At 45.0% G+C, this 15,181-nt stretch overlaps 1 long non-coding RNA gene across 1 annotated transcript in view; it reads right to left on the bottom strand.

Moving 5' to 3' along the window:
• The window catches only part of LOC126175138 (uncharacterized), an 875,426-nt gene extending 862,280 nt beyond the window's left edge, over nucleotides 1-13,146 (bottom strand). Inside the window, exon 1 of the long non-coding RNA XR_007535529.1 lies at nucleotides 13,056-13,146. This is a non-coding gene — a long non-coding RNA (uncharacterized LOC126175138). The remainder of the gene's footprint in view (nucleotides 1-13,055) is intronic.
• Nucleotides 13,147-15,181: the final 2,035 nt, after the last annotated feature.

The raw sequence follows: 15,181 nt of genomic DNA, 5'->3' as shown, positions 1-15,181 counted from the left end.
TACGTTTATCGTCTTTGATATGTAGTTTATGATACGTACCACAAAGAAACAACTGTGTTGTATTTACTCGCTTTAAATTGCTTGTTACAGTGGAATCACGCGGTTTGTCACATATCCACTTGCCAAAAGCGAAATCAAAATCACATTGAAGGTATTGTAAAGCATCAACCACTCATAGCGTAAGAGTTCCGAGCAAATATTACGTGTAAAGGCCCTTCAAAACAAAAACACTCTCGAAAAAGTGTATAAATTCTTTTCAATTCGTAACGAATCTTCTTCCTGTTTTCCTGTCCCAGCACAGCTACAGCTTTCCAGCAACCGTATCGTACGTATTTTAATTAACTGCTGGATAGCATCCGGTGATTCCGCGAATACAACAGTTTGCACAAGGCGAGCGTTAAATTTATTTTCGTGTCATAATTAATGGCTTCGGACTTCATCCATTAAAAAAAGCAGGCAATGGAGTGATTTTGGACTTACTCAATATTAGAGGAATTAAATATTAATACTCTACGTGTACGCACAGTAGATGTATGAATAAACAGCAGTCCGTTCTCTCGACTACATTAATAACGTAAATACAGATCTCAACATTTATTTTTAGTGGAACTACGCTATCTTTCGCCACCAGGATATCAAATCTCGATGAGACTAATTCAGTGGCGTAAATCTTTCGTAGATCTAACAAGAAATCACAGCGTAAAAATGCGTTGAATACGTAGACACTTGCGCTGTTACGTGGCTAGCCAACCGGCTGGTTACACGACTTTACAAGGACACTTGCACCGCCCGGTTAAGCAGCGATATTATGCTTCTGTGTTAGACTTTACACAGGCTGTAACATGTTCGATACCAAAGAAAATTTAACATTGCTGGAAAATCATTTAGCCGGCTTTCCGAAGTGCGGAGAACGTGTCTATCATTCACTAGGATCAGTCACAGCCGTCAGGTATCGAGAATTATCTCCACTGATCGAGTTAAGGCCAAAAGACAAAGTAAATCTCGTGGTGAAGGCAGTTGTCAGAATGATGTTCGTTAGAAGCGACACGAACAAGTGTGCAGCACCGCCACAAGAGATCTTTTACTACAGTGCTGCAGATTTTCGAGCAGCTGAGGCTGTGGACGAGTTGTATTAACGAAATGGTTCAAATGGCTCTGAGCACTATGGGACATAACATCTGAGGTCATCAGTCCCCTAGAACTTAAAACTACTTAAACCTAACTAACCTAAGGACATCACACACATCCATGCCCGAGGCAGGATTCGAACCTGCGGCCGTAGCGGTCGCGCGGTTCCAGACTGAAGCGCCTAGAACCGCTCGGCCACTTCGGCCGGCGAGTTATATTAACTTTCGCAGTATTAATGTGGTTGCCGGGATGGGGGTTGGCGTACTTTGTGCCAACCTTTCGAAAGTACTGTAATCTAGTCAGTTACTTTATGTTTTAAAATTTTGAAATTTTTTTTATTGTTTTTGATGAACTCTTCTACCAGATTGCATACATGTTGTCAATTCTTCAGTGAAACTTATACCAAAAACTTAAGCCTCACTAGTAGATGTCATTTCCTCAATGAATCTCATATTTAATATTTTCGTGTTTAGGACCTTACTCACGCATTACTATCGCTTCAAAAAGTATGTTGTGAGTAAAGGTCAACACAATTAATGAATTTTGTATTTTTTAAATCTTTTTACGGTGGGCATAAAGTACCCCCTTCCCCTTCCGACCCTCCTCTATAATACACGTTAATGAAAGTACATTAATATTGCTTAGAGTGCGCTAAAAGATATTTTCAGGTTCTGGACGATATATACACATCAGGATCCCTCTAAAAACTATGTTTTTAATATAAGTCAACAACAATTAACGAATTTTGTTTTTTTTCCAATTTTTTATGGTGGGCACAACCCCCCCCCCCCCCCTGGTTGATGCGCCTTATGAAAAATATGTTGATTCTGCTAGCGTTACAAAAAAATCAGACAGAGATAATTCAAAGGAAAACTGCGCGATTCGGCACAAGCGTATTGAATACAAAAATCTCACAAAAATACGCGATAAAAAAATCAGTGGCAGATGTGCGAGAAAGACTTTCTGCTTTACTCCGAGGCTTACCCGTATGATTTCTGAAGCACACGTTCCTAAATAAATAAGAGAACGCAGTAGCCATACGGGTCCTTATCGACAATCGTCAATCACACGTATCATTTACTGGTGGAACAGGAAGCGCGGAAAATAACACTGATTCACACCGTATCCTCTGCCACACACCGTAAGATCCATTGAGAAGTACAGGGGTATTTATATGCGCTTGTAAATATACAATATGTAAATCGAACTGATATGGTGTGGTGTTAGCCCCGACGTCAAATCAAATGGTTCAAATGGCTCTGAGCACTATGGGACTCAACTGCTGAGGTCATTAGTCCCCTAGAACTTAGAACTAGTTAAACCTAACTAACCTAAGGACATCACAAACATCCACGCCCGAGGCAGGATTCGAACCTGCGACCGTAGCGGTCTTGCGGGTCCAGACTGCAGCGCCTTTAACCGCACGGCCACTTCGGCCGGCTAGCTCCGACGTCCAAAACATTTTGATTCACAATGGGAATGTACGAATGCAGATCCACGTTCGCGTCAAACGAAATAATTTTTTAATCTTTCTTTCTTTTTTTCCAAATAAGGTGTTCGGTTTCTATGAGCCATGGAACTTGATGGGGAATACACCCGTTCTTTTTTCATTAAAATGCACAAGGACTCAGCAATACTCAAAGCTGATGATTTTGAAAGCCAAGAGAAGCTGATTATCTCATCCTGTTTTTCCAGACCTTCTAATCACGATATTAGAAGTTGTAGTTCCCTTCTGAGAAAATTTTCTGTGCTATCAAAGGAAAATGAGAACGCAAAATATTGCCTGTCCGGTTAGCGGAGCGGCTAACGAACGGCGTTCCGGAGCGGGAAGGAGCGCCTGGTCCCCGGCACGAATCCGCCCGGCGGACTTGTGTCGAGGTCCGGTGGATGGTTTTTAGGCGGTTTTCCATCATCCTCGGCGAATTCGGGCTGGTTCCCCTTATTCCACCTCAGTTACACTATGTCGGCGATTGCTGCGCAAACAAGTTCTCCACGAACGCGTACACCACCATTACTCTACCACGCAAACATAGGGACTACACTCGTCTGGTGTGAGACGTTCCCTAGGGGTCCACCGGAGGCCGAACAGCACAATAACCCTCGGTTCGGTGTTGGGCGGCGGAGGGGTGAAGCGGACTGCGGTAGTCGTCGTGGGGTTGCGTACCACTGCGGCTGCGGCGGGGACGGAGCCTCTCCGTCGTTTCTAGGTCCCCAGTTAACATACAACATACAAAGCAAAATATTTGTATTAAAGTCATTAAGTTTTGAAAAAAAATACAGTGCCTAAATCTCGTTCGATATCCTTTAAGTCAACTTCTGGTGTGTGGCGGAGGGTACTTTGTTGCGACTGCCACTTCCACCTCTCCCATTTCACTCGTGAACGGTTCGTGGGAAGTTGGGCTGTCGGTAAGGCTCCACGCGAGTTCCATTGCCTCAAACTTTGCTTCACTATCTGTTCCTAAGACATACGGAGGAGTAGGAGGGAGAAATACATTGTCCGTCTCGTCCCGGTACGCACGCTCTCGTAATTACAACACTAAACGTCCCCGTGACGCACAGCGCCTACTTGTAACGTCTCCCAGTGGAGTTCTGTGAGTACCTCCGTGACATTTTCACACTTCCTCGCGCTCCATCCGACACCAATAAAGCACAAAACGTGATCGTCGATGACGGTTCAAGCATCATACTCAAACGCAACAGAGCTGCAACGATAGCTGGAGCCGTAACTGCTTCACGATTGTACTGCTGATCTGTTCTCGATAAACGATCCATCGTTTAATTCGGGAAAAACACGGTTCATTCATTTATGTGCAAAACATGATGTATCACTACTAACAACAGTGAAGTGCGGGGGAAGGAAATAATCTAAAACTGATTCTTCAAAATTACTGGGTAAGTGACTTCTAAATCACATATTTGAAACACTTAAATTGTGCAATTGCAGATTTTGGCAAAGGAAGCGTTACAAAAGTATTTAACTCTGCGTTTCCATTCGCTGATGTTACACTGAATGTTAATGTCAAAGACTGACACAAAATACTTTTTGGGCTGAAGGATAATACCTGGTCTTCATATTCTAACTTCATGTGAGCAACTGTTTACAAAATTAGACGTGTTTAGAATAGCCTCACAATACGTTTATTGTCTTAAAGAGGTTTGTTGTGGAGAATTTCAAAGTAATCGTAACATTCGTAAACATAATACTAGAAACCCAAATAGCCTCCATTATTCACACCCTGACATATAGGTTCAAAGTATGCAGCTACAAAAATATTTCACCAGCGCACTCGTAAATTAAAGATGCTGTTCTAAAAACGAACTGAAATCGTTTCTGCTTGACAGTTCGTTATATTCCATACATATATACAGGGTATTTCAAAAATGACCGGTATATTTGAAACGGCAATAAAAACTAAACGAGCAGCGATAGAAATACACCGTTTGTTGCAATATGCTTGGGACAACAGTACATTTTCAGGCGGACAAACTTTCGAAATTACAGTAGTTACAATTTTCAACAACAGATGGCGCTGCAAGTGATGTGAAAGTTATATAAGACAACGCAGTCTGTGGGTGCGCCATTCTGTACGTCGTCTTTCTGCTGTAAGCGTGTGCTGTTCACAACGTGCAATTGTGCTGTAGACAACATGGTTTATTCCTTAGAACAGAGGATTTTTCTGGTGTTGGAATTCCACCGCCTAGAACACAGTGTTGTTGCAACAAGACGAAGTTTTCAACGGAGGTTTAATGTAACCAAAGGACCGAAAAGCGATACAATAAAGGATCTGTTTGAAAAATTTCAACGGACTGGGAACGTGACGGATGAACGTGCTGGAAAGTTAGGGCGACCGTGTACGGCAACCACAGAGGGCAACGCGCAGCTAGTGCAGCAGGTGATCCAACAGCGGCCTCGGGTTTCCGTTCGCCGTGTTGCAGCTGCGGTCCAAATGACGCCAACGTCCACGTATCGTCTCATACGCCAGTGTTTACACCTCTATCCATACAAAATTCAAAGGCGGCAACCCCTCAGCGCTGCTACCATTGCTGCACGAGAGACATTCGCTAACGATATAGTGCACAGGATTGATGACGGCGATATGCATGTGGGCAGCATTTGGTTTACTGACGAAGCTTATTTTTACCTGGACGGCTTCGTCAATAAACAGAACTGGCGCATATGGGGATCCGGAAAGCCCCATGTTGCAGTCCCATCGTCCCTGCATCCTCAAAAAGTACTGGTCTGGGCCGCCATTTCTTCCAAAGGAATCATTGGCCCATTTTTCAGATCCGAAACGATTACTGCATCACGCTATCTGGACATTCTTCGTGAATTTGTGGCGGTACAAACTGCCTTAGACGACACTGCGAACACCTCGTGGTTTATGCAAGATGGTGCCCGGCCACATCGCACGGCCGACATCTTTAATTTCCTGAATGAATATTTCGATGATCGTGTGATTGCTTTGGGCTATCCGAAACATACAGGAGGCAGCGTGGATTGGACTCCCTATTCGCCAGACATGACCCCTGTGACTTCTTTCTGTGGGGACACTTGAAAGACCAGGTGTACCGCCAGAATCCAGAAACAATTGAACAGCTGAAGCAGTACATCTCATCTGCATGTGAAGCCATTCCGCCAGACACGTTGTCAAAGGTTTCGGGTAATTTCATTCAGAGACTACGCCATATTATTGCTACGCATGGTGGATATGTGGAAAATATCGTACTATAGAGTTTCCCAGACCGCAGCACCATCTGTTGTTGAAAATTGTAACTACTGTAATTTCGAAAGTTTGTCTGCCTGAAAATGTACTGTTGTCCCAAGCATATTGCAACAAACGGTGTATTTCTATCGCTGCTCGTTTAGTTTTTATTGCCGTTTCAAATATACCGATCATTTTTGAAACACCCTATATATATATATATATATATATATATATATATATATATATACTCCTGGAAATTGAAATAAGAACACCGTGAATTCATTGTCCCAGGAAGGGGAAACTTTATTGACACATTCCGGGGGTCAGATACATCACATGATCACACTGACAGAACCACAGGCACATAGACACAGGCAACAGAGCATGCACAACGTCGGCACTAGTACAGTGTATATCCACCTTTCGCAACAATGCAGGCTGCTATTCTCCCATGGAGACGATCTTAGAGATGCTGGATGTAGTCCTGTGGAACGGCTTGCCATCCCATTTCCACCTGGCGCCTCAGTTGGACCGGCGTTCGTGCTGGACGTGCAGACCGCGTGAGACGACGCTTCATCCAGTCCCAAACATGCTCAATGGGGGACAGATCCGGAGATCTTGCTGGCCAGGGTAGTTGACTTACACCTTCTAGAGCACGTTGGGTGGCACGGGATACATGCGGACGTGCATTGTCCTGTTGGAACAGCAAGTTCCCTTGCCGGTCTAGGAATGGTAGAACGATGGGTTCGATGACGGTTTGGATGTACCGTGCACTATTCAGTGTCCCCTCGACGATCACCAGTGGTGTACGGCCAGTGTAGGAGATCGCTCCCCACACTATGATGCCGGGTGTTGGCCCTGTGTGCCTCGGTCGTATGCAGTCCTGATTGTGGCGCTCACCTGCACGGCGCCAAACACGCATACGATCATCATTGGCACCAAGGCAGAAGCGACTCTCATCGCTGAAGACGACACGTCTCCATTCGTCCCTCCATTCACGCCTGTCGCGACACCACTGGAGGCGGGCTGCACGATGTTGGGGCGTGAGCGGAAGACGGCCTAACGGTGTGCGGGACCGTAGCCCAGCTTTATGGAGACGGTTGCGAATGGTCCTCGCCGATACCCCAGGAGCAACAGTGTCCCTAATTTGCTGGGAAGTGGCGGTGCGGTCCCCTACGGCACTGCGTAGGATCCTACGGTCTTGGCGTGCGTCCGTGCGTCGCTGCGGTCCGGTCCCAGGTCGACGGGCACGTGCACCTTCCGCCGACCACTGGCGACAACATCGATGTACTGTGGAGACCTCACGCCCCACGTGTTGAGCAATTCGGCGGTACGTCCACCCGGCCTCCCGCATGCCCACTATACGCCCTCGCTCAAAGTCCGTCAACTGCACATACGGTTCACGTCCACGCTGTCGCGGCATGCTACCAGTGTTAAAGACTGCGATGGAGCTCCGTATGCCACGGCAAACTGGCTGACACTGACGGCGGCGGTGCACAAATGCTGCGCAGCTAGCGCCATTCGACGGCCAACACCGCGGTTCCTGGTGTGTCCGCTGTGCCGTGCGTGTGATCATTGCTTGTACAGCCCTCTCGCAGTGAACGGAGCTAGTAAGGTGGGTCTGACACACCGGTGTCAATGTGTTCTTTTTTCCATTTCCAGGAGTGTATATATGGCAATTTGTTATGTTCCACATACACATATATGGGGTATTAATTTTAACTCAACACATTCAAATATGTCTAAGGCTTAACATCGGACGAAAAAAAGTTATAATTTCAATTTGTGTGTTTCGGAGGGAGACATCAAAAGATACCAAACTCGACCCCGCACCCCACCCTATGCGTGGGGGTAGCGGAGGGGGGCAACTTCGAAATCTTCAATGGAAACCCCCGTTTTTTATTGCAGATTACGATTCTATGCCAAAATCTACATACGTTTTGTCTGAAGCATTTTCTTCGTCTCGCCACAGATAGCGCTGTAATCGGAGGAATAGAAATGTGTATGCAATCGTAATTTACGACATGCTACTCAAGAAGCCCTGAGTATTCAATAGCACGTGGGACTCCAGCTCCATGTTGCGGTGATAGGACAGTCCCGTATTTCATAACTTCTAACTGGAAACCCCACTCAATACGTTGTATTTCTCCGAAATATCGAACAGGCAACTACTGAACGCACCACACTTTTGCCGTGGCCCGAGGCGAAAGCTACTCTACTTTCCCAATTAGAGTAAGTGTTGAAACGTCAGTATATATATATATATATATATATATATATATATATATATATATATATATATATATATATATATATATGCTTTTTGCCGTATAAACACTACCAATCTCGGATCTCGTACCATGCGTTTCTTGTGGATTCTGCGCTGTGGGTAACATAACAATTTTTAAGTTTTTCATTATTCCACGGAACGTATTTGCGACAACTCTCTAGTCTACACAATTTGTCAGTAGTTTTTTGTAGCACAACTGTATACCGCTATCCAATCATTCTCTCATATATATGTATATGAGAGAATGATTACATATATATATATATATATATATATATATATATATATATATATGAGAGAATGACTGGGTGGCAGTATCCAGTTGTGCTACAGGAAACTAGTGACAGATTGAGCAGAATAGATAATTGTCGCAAATACATTCCATGGGATAAGCAAAACCTTAAAAAAATGCTACCCACAGTACAGAATCTGCAAGAAGCGCATGGTACGTGAGCCGCGATTGGCAGTGTTTATACGGTAAAAAGCATGTTCCTCAGATATTTGGCGTGGTGCGTAATAACTTTATTCGAACATCGTTAAAAAAAGGCGGCGTACAGTTGATCTCAAGCCGAAGGTTGGTTTGAATACCACAGTACTTTACTGAGCGCCATCCTAATGGTGGTGGTATGGCGTTGCCTTCCTCAGACGTTTGGTGCACTTACACAACCAGTGAAACGTGGGTTTCTAAGCACGGAACTTCTCGTCATTTTTTGCCTAAACAAACATTGTCAAAGATGAAATAAATAAAACGTATCGAATCAAAATCGAAGGAGTGACCGAGGACAGAACGTGAGTCCTTTTGTTCATTTGTGACACTTTACTACCGAACTACCGATTCTTGTAAGTCTTAAAATGCGTCTGCACAGCCGCCACTAACGCAGCAATCACAATCTCACAGCGTCTTGTTTCTCTAGAGAGTAGTCCACAGTGTCGACTTACAGCGTCACTGAGTAAAAAGATATGAATAAAGACGATACTTTCTCATCACTGTTCCCCAGACATCATGGACAATCTTGTTGAGTTTCAGTGATCCCGTCACTAGTCGATCGCTTGTTGAGCGTCCTACTTGTCAAGAGTTGACGTGCGGTATTGCTGCGCCACGGTGGGCGGGCATTACTGTGCGGTACTTTAGAAGAAATCACAATTTCCGTCTCGACTTATATCAAATTTATTAATTAATGATCGCAGTTTTGGCTATTGTGTCATTGTCAAGAATAGGCGTAACAACTGCTGAAAACGCAATTCAATTTTACTGACACATTCTGTTCCCGATATCGTTCTATTTAATTTTTGCCTCATAAACACATTTTTTTTTCGAAAAAGTTTTACTTTTTCCTACGTCGCTAACAAATACGTCACTGTTTGTTCATTCCTGTTACGAAGAAATCGTCGTCGCATCAACCAAATGTACGTGTTTCACGTCCTTTGAAGAAGCTGTACTCCACCGGAAAAATTTCGGAGGTTGTTCGGGAATATTTTGTGAACGTATTGGTGCAACGGATCCGAAGTTTTCCGTGGCTTGTTAAGCAGTAACTGCATTTAGTTTGATTTCTTGCCGTCTTTTATCTTGTCGTGTCTATTGCACCGAAAATACGAGGAAATGTTCACGGTATGCACTAGCGTGTCTTGTTTGGAAACAGACTTATCCATTCAATCATGGTAAGTGTTGTTGACAGCAGTAAAACGCGCTTTTCTCTTCGAGCTGAAGTCTGCGTTCGGAACTGCTCGGTTCTGCTTGGGATTTAGTGTTTCAGCAGCGTTACTTGTACGTTAACAGTGATATACGAGGGTATGGATAAGTTTAGTGATGAAGAGATTGCCGATATGCACCTCGTGTTTGCATTCACTGAGTGCGATGCAAGCCCGAAAAATAACGCTGATCTTCGCTATACCCTCAGCGACGGCAACCTCATCACAGTTCTTTTGCACCTTCCTAATGGTTGTTGCATTGGACTGTGTTTCGCGTTCTTTCTTTTCGTATTTGAGTCCTTTTCACTGTTGCGAATGCATTTTCACAGCAACAAAGGCAGTTACGGTACCAAACCAAATAAATTATAACTACATTCTAGCATGATGCTCCGGAAATGTCCCTGGACAACCTCCAAAATTTTATCTTCGGAGTTCGGATCCACATCATATAAAAGGACTTGACAGTTCACAGCGGCAGACATCGCGATCGTAAATATGTTAATTTAGAAACAGGCCAAGGGTAAAATTTTGGCGTTACTGAAACACTGCAGGCGTGTCGAAGTAAATAAATGGGAAATAATTCCCCCGTACCTTTCCTCCTGCTCGTGAACTCCGGCGTCTGTTGCAGTAATACTATGGGTATGAGTCTGAAGATGCACATCGAAACCGGCGCTCCACTAACATCAAGCTTAAACTGCGTGCAAGAAACATACACGAAGGCGACTACAGAGGTTTTCTATTGTCATCGTTTGGACAGGAAGTTGCCCGCGGGACTGGAGTGCGAGGAAAGCGGACGCGCGTTGAATGTTCTGTCCTCTCGCTGGTATGCTGAGCGTAACTTGATGATGTGTGCTCCCTCGTGTTGCACGAAATTTCAAGCTTCGATGACTTCGCTCGTCATTTTAGTGATGAATTCCCCGGGTAATCCGAGTGTTTGCCCGCGCACTATATCGCCCGTAATTGCGTCCAGTGGATCAAACGCCGTTCGCAAACCTTGTAAACTGTTGCCAAAACTCTGGACGCTGACATTAACAACCGTTATGCCACTGAATTCCGTCTTTCGAGAACTATCGAATGCCGTTCCAAAAGAAGTATAACGTGAGTTACAGCTGTGATCAACGTTAAAGCCGGAAATCCACGGGGGTTAAGCAGGTGCCGTGTTACTGGAGATGAAATGACTTTGGCTTCCTCTCGAGGTCTGAACAGACTTACCCAGACAATTATAGGAGGAGCTGTGATTTAACGTTGACGCTGAACCGCGGAGCTACTCGGCATTTTCCACGATAACGAACACTGGCAGAGGGGAAAGAAGCGACGAGTGACAGAAAAAAAAAGTCAGCACCGACTGGGGAACGAAGCCTGAAATTGGATATGATGTCCGGCACTTACCAATAGCGTCGCTTAGCGCGAAAAGAAAAAGAAGAAAACACTTTCATATAATGATTGTAAGATATCTTGATGACGCTTCAAAATCGTAGACTCGCGTGATTTTGATATCTTCTGTTGATCACAAACCAATAAATGTTTCAATATAATGTCTCATGAGCCAATGCCACAACGTATGTTGGTCCTATGATTATTTCAAAGATCGTAATAGTCACATTGTAATGTATATTTGGCTTGGAAGCTTCTAAGTGGACATAAAATCCACTGAGAGTTTACTAAATCGTCGTACTGCAGATCTGATGACGCTTTTCGCAGAGTATCAAACCAGGTCATAATAAATAAAAAGATCGTTTATAATCGAGACGGGGACAAAAGTGTCTATTAAGGAAATCATACATTCTTCATTATCTCGACTGAAACAACAGTTAACGGAATTCGCAATATTAATATTTTACGTACAGTAACTTTCCGAAGACCTCATTTCGATATTTTCAATCGTTCGCGATAGAAAAGGGGTCTTCCGCATTCGGCGACTCGATTCGTGCGACATGAGGAGAAAATTAAAGGCAGAGGTGGTGCGTTAGAAACAAGTCACAGGAAAAAAAATTCCCTCTGAACGAAAGGCGGATAACGAGTTCCTCACTTGTGCATTGATGCTGCTCACAGTTCCTGCATATCTCCTTAAGGTATTTCAAATCTGATTTTCCAGCTACTAAAAAAGAGAATTTATTTTATTATACACATTTCGCGCTAGATAAACACTTGCGTGCAATAACTATACTTTTACAAATAAATTCATAAAACTTTAACAGCATGAGCAGGAAGGATTCAGGATTCATACTCATAGCAGTTGAAGCTCAAAAACGTAACAAAACACATTTTTTACATGTGAAATTTCATCATTTTTTCACTTAATACTGGCTGCATTTGTTGCTATAGGTACACTTTTCTTCCTAAGTAAGAGAGATTCTTCAATGACTTTTGCACAGCATACAAACCATAGTTACAGGTTTATGAAATTCTAGAAGTTATTTAATTTATGAAAAAATGAATGAACTGTTACGTTTTAAACTTCATGTTTAGAAAAAATTCAAGTTTTATAGTTAATTATCTCAATTTTTTCCACAGTTTTTTAATAGATTTGGAAAATTCTAGAGTTTTATACACCTGTAACTACTGTTTGTATGCTATGAAAAATTCATCGAAGAATCTCTCTTACTTGGGAACAAAAGTGTACCTATAGCAACAAATGCAGCCAGTAATAAGTGAAAAAATGATGAAATTTCACATGTAAAAAAAGGTATTTTGCTACGTTTTTGAACTTCCACTGCGATGAGTGTGAGTCCTCAATCCTTCCTGGTCATGGTGACAAAGTTTTATGAATTTATTTGTAAAAGTATAGACAGTAGAAATTAATATGTCCTGTGGCGACTCTCCTGCTCCAAGTCGGCCCGTTTGACGTCCTACCCCCCTTAAGGAAAAATGAAAACAGGCTGAAACGACAAAGCGAAACGTGAGCAGTATGTGACAAGTATACATGCAGACGTCCCCTCCAGATGTAAACTGAAAACAGACGAATATGTAACCACTGGCGATATTTTAAATCAGTTAAACGAAACTCGTCGGTAATCTGAATACGCATTGTTAGTAGTTGCAGGAACAGAGTTAAGAAAACTCGAGTGTTGTCCACTCTGTTTCGTCGCAACACTGTAGATTCGAAGTGTCGCGCGGACGCATAACGTTCTTGTCACCAGCAAGTGTTTGGGAATGTCGGCGGAGCAGCCGTGAGGTAGCGGCGGCTGGCGAGAGAAAGTGTACACGCACTCGGCAGGTAGGCGAGGCTGGCCGTAACTCACCGTGGTGCCGCGGCGCGGCGCGCGGGTCGCAGCCGGTGTGGGCGCGCAGGCGCGGGCAGCTGTTGCCGGTGCGGCGTCGCGCGGCGGACTGCCCGCTCGGCCGCTGCTGGCGGCTGGCCCGTGTGTGTCCGCCTGCCTACCCGCCGGTTCCAGGGGCGCCGGCGCCGGCGCCGACACGGCCGCCAACGCCGCAGCCCGGCGCAGCGCAGCGCCGCCCCGGCCGTTGCCAGGCAACGCGCGCTCGGCGTCACACCGCCGGCGCGGCGCCCGGGCAGCTGCAGCGGGCACCCCGCCTGCAGAAGGGACACACGCGGACCACGGGGCAGTAGCCGCCGCCGCCGCACGTCACCACGATTCGTCAATCTACACACATCAAAAAATGTTTTGCATCACCTCGGTTCCGAGAGTTCCAGAACCTGTACAGAAAACAACAACGTAAACATTATTTCCGCCCTTTTTATTGCTCATGAAAACCACACATTGCATGTTGCACCACCGTACAGCGAGACCTTCAGAGGGGGTGGTCCAGATTGCTGTATACACCATTACATCTGATACAGAGCAGCACGTGCTCTTGCATTGATGCTTGCCTGTATTCGTCGTGGCATACTATCCACAAGTTCATCAAAGCACTGGATATTAAACTTAGAGAGCAGGCAGCCCGATACTGGGTGAAGAAGGAGAGGAGGGAAAAAGTAATAGAAATAATGGGGGTCTATGCTGGGGACAAGACCGCAATAAAAAAGAGAGCTTTAGAACTATGGCAGGATCAGTGGAATAATGAGGAAACGGGGTGCAGAACCTATGAGCTGTTTCCAGATACAGAGGAACGCTCAAAGTTAACATACTTCATGCCTACGAGAGGACTGCTGCACTTCCTTACTGGATGTGGGCCCTACCCGACACACCTGTGTTGGTTCGGGAAGCAGGCTGCACCAGCGTGTGACTGTGGCGCTGTCCAAGGCACTCCAGAACGTGTGGTGTATGAGTGCCCTCTCTTCGATGACGTAGCAAGTGAATTAAGACAACAACTACCGAACAACGATACGCACCACCTGTTAAGGCAAGAGGACACATTCAATGCCTTAAACAAACTTACAGATGGAGATCTCGAAAAACGTCCTAAGGGATTTTCTAAGGAACCACCCGTATCAGTCACACAGATTTAGACTCCGCGCACCTTCCCTGTTCCGCCGCTTCACGGCTGGGATCCGCCTTGCCTTGTATTAGAGGGGAGGTTGTGCATCATCACCGGATATGACACGCACCAACTGAGAGGCTAGATTTAAGAAATAGCTTAACATGTAGAAAGACAGCATAAGGATTCTTAGTATAGACTGCATCGATACGAAGTTACCGGCTAGCCCAGTGCCAGGGGCGCGCCCACTGGGATTAGCTCGGCGGGCAAGGCCAACAGCAATCAGGTTTATAGATCTCTGGCACTCTTGTAACACTGCAGGTAGCATATGCTCGTAGAAAAGAGTAGATGCATCTTAATACTAACAGAATAAAGAAGGACATATAAGTAACTAAAACTCAGACTTAGGTAGAAATTAAAAACTAGAAAATTAAAGAACCCTTTAGTGATAGATTAATATTAAGGATTTACCTGTAGTGTAGAAATAACAGCTGCAAAAATGTAAAGTATGAAATTAGGAGCCACTAATGTATTTAGGTAGTGGGTAAATGTGTATAAATATAATAACTGAATAAAGAAAAAACTATTAACTTGTCTGGCGTGCGGTCGGTCGCTTGACGGTGCGTTTGGTGCGGCCCTGTCCGTTGCCAGCGCGCCGTGAGACACGGAGGCTCGCACTAGGGCGTAACGCTTCTAGTCGGGCGTGGAGTTGGGTTGATTTGGGTGGAGGAGACCAAACTGCGAGGTCATCGGTCTCATCGGATAGGGAAGGATCGGGAAGGAAGTCAGCCGTGCCCTTTGAAAGTAACCATCCTGGCATTTGCCTGAGGCGATTTAGGGAAATCGCGGAAAACCTAAAACAGAATGGCCGGACGCGGGATTGAGCTGTCGTCCTCCCGAATGCGAGTCCAGTGAGTCGGGCGTGCTGCAGCAGTCCTCACAAGGGGAAGTGATGCGTCTCTCATAGCCTCTCCTTCCCGAGTGGCTC

Source organism: Schistocerca cancellata, chromosome 3 (genome assembly GCF_023864275.1).
Source record: "Schistocerca cancellata isolate TAMUIC-IGC-003103 chromosome 3, iqSchCanc2.1, whole genome shotgun sequence".
Classification (NCBI taxonomy): Eukaryota; Metazoa; Arthropoda; class Insecta; order Orthoptera; family Acrididae; genus Schistocerca; species Schistocerca cancellata.
This window is presented reverse-complemented; position numbering and strand designations above follow the sequence as displayed.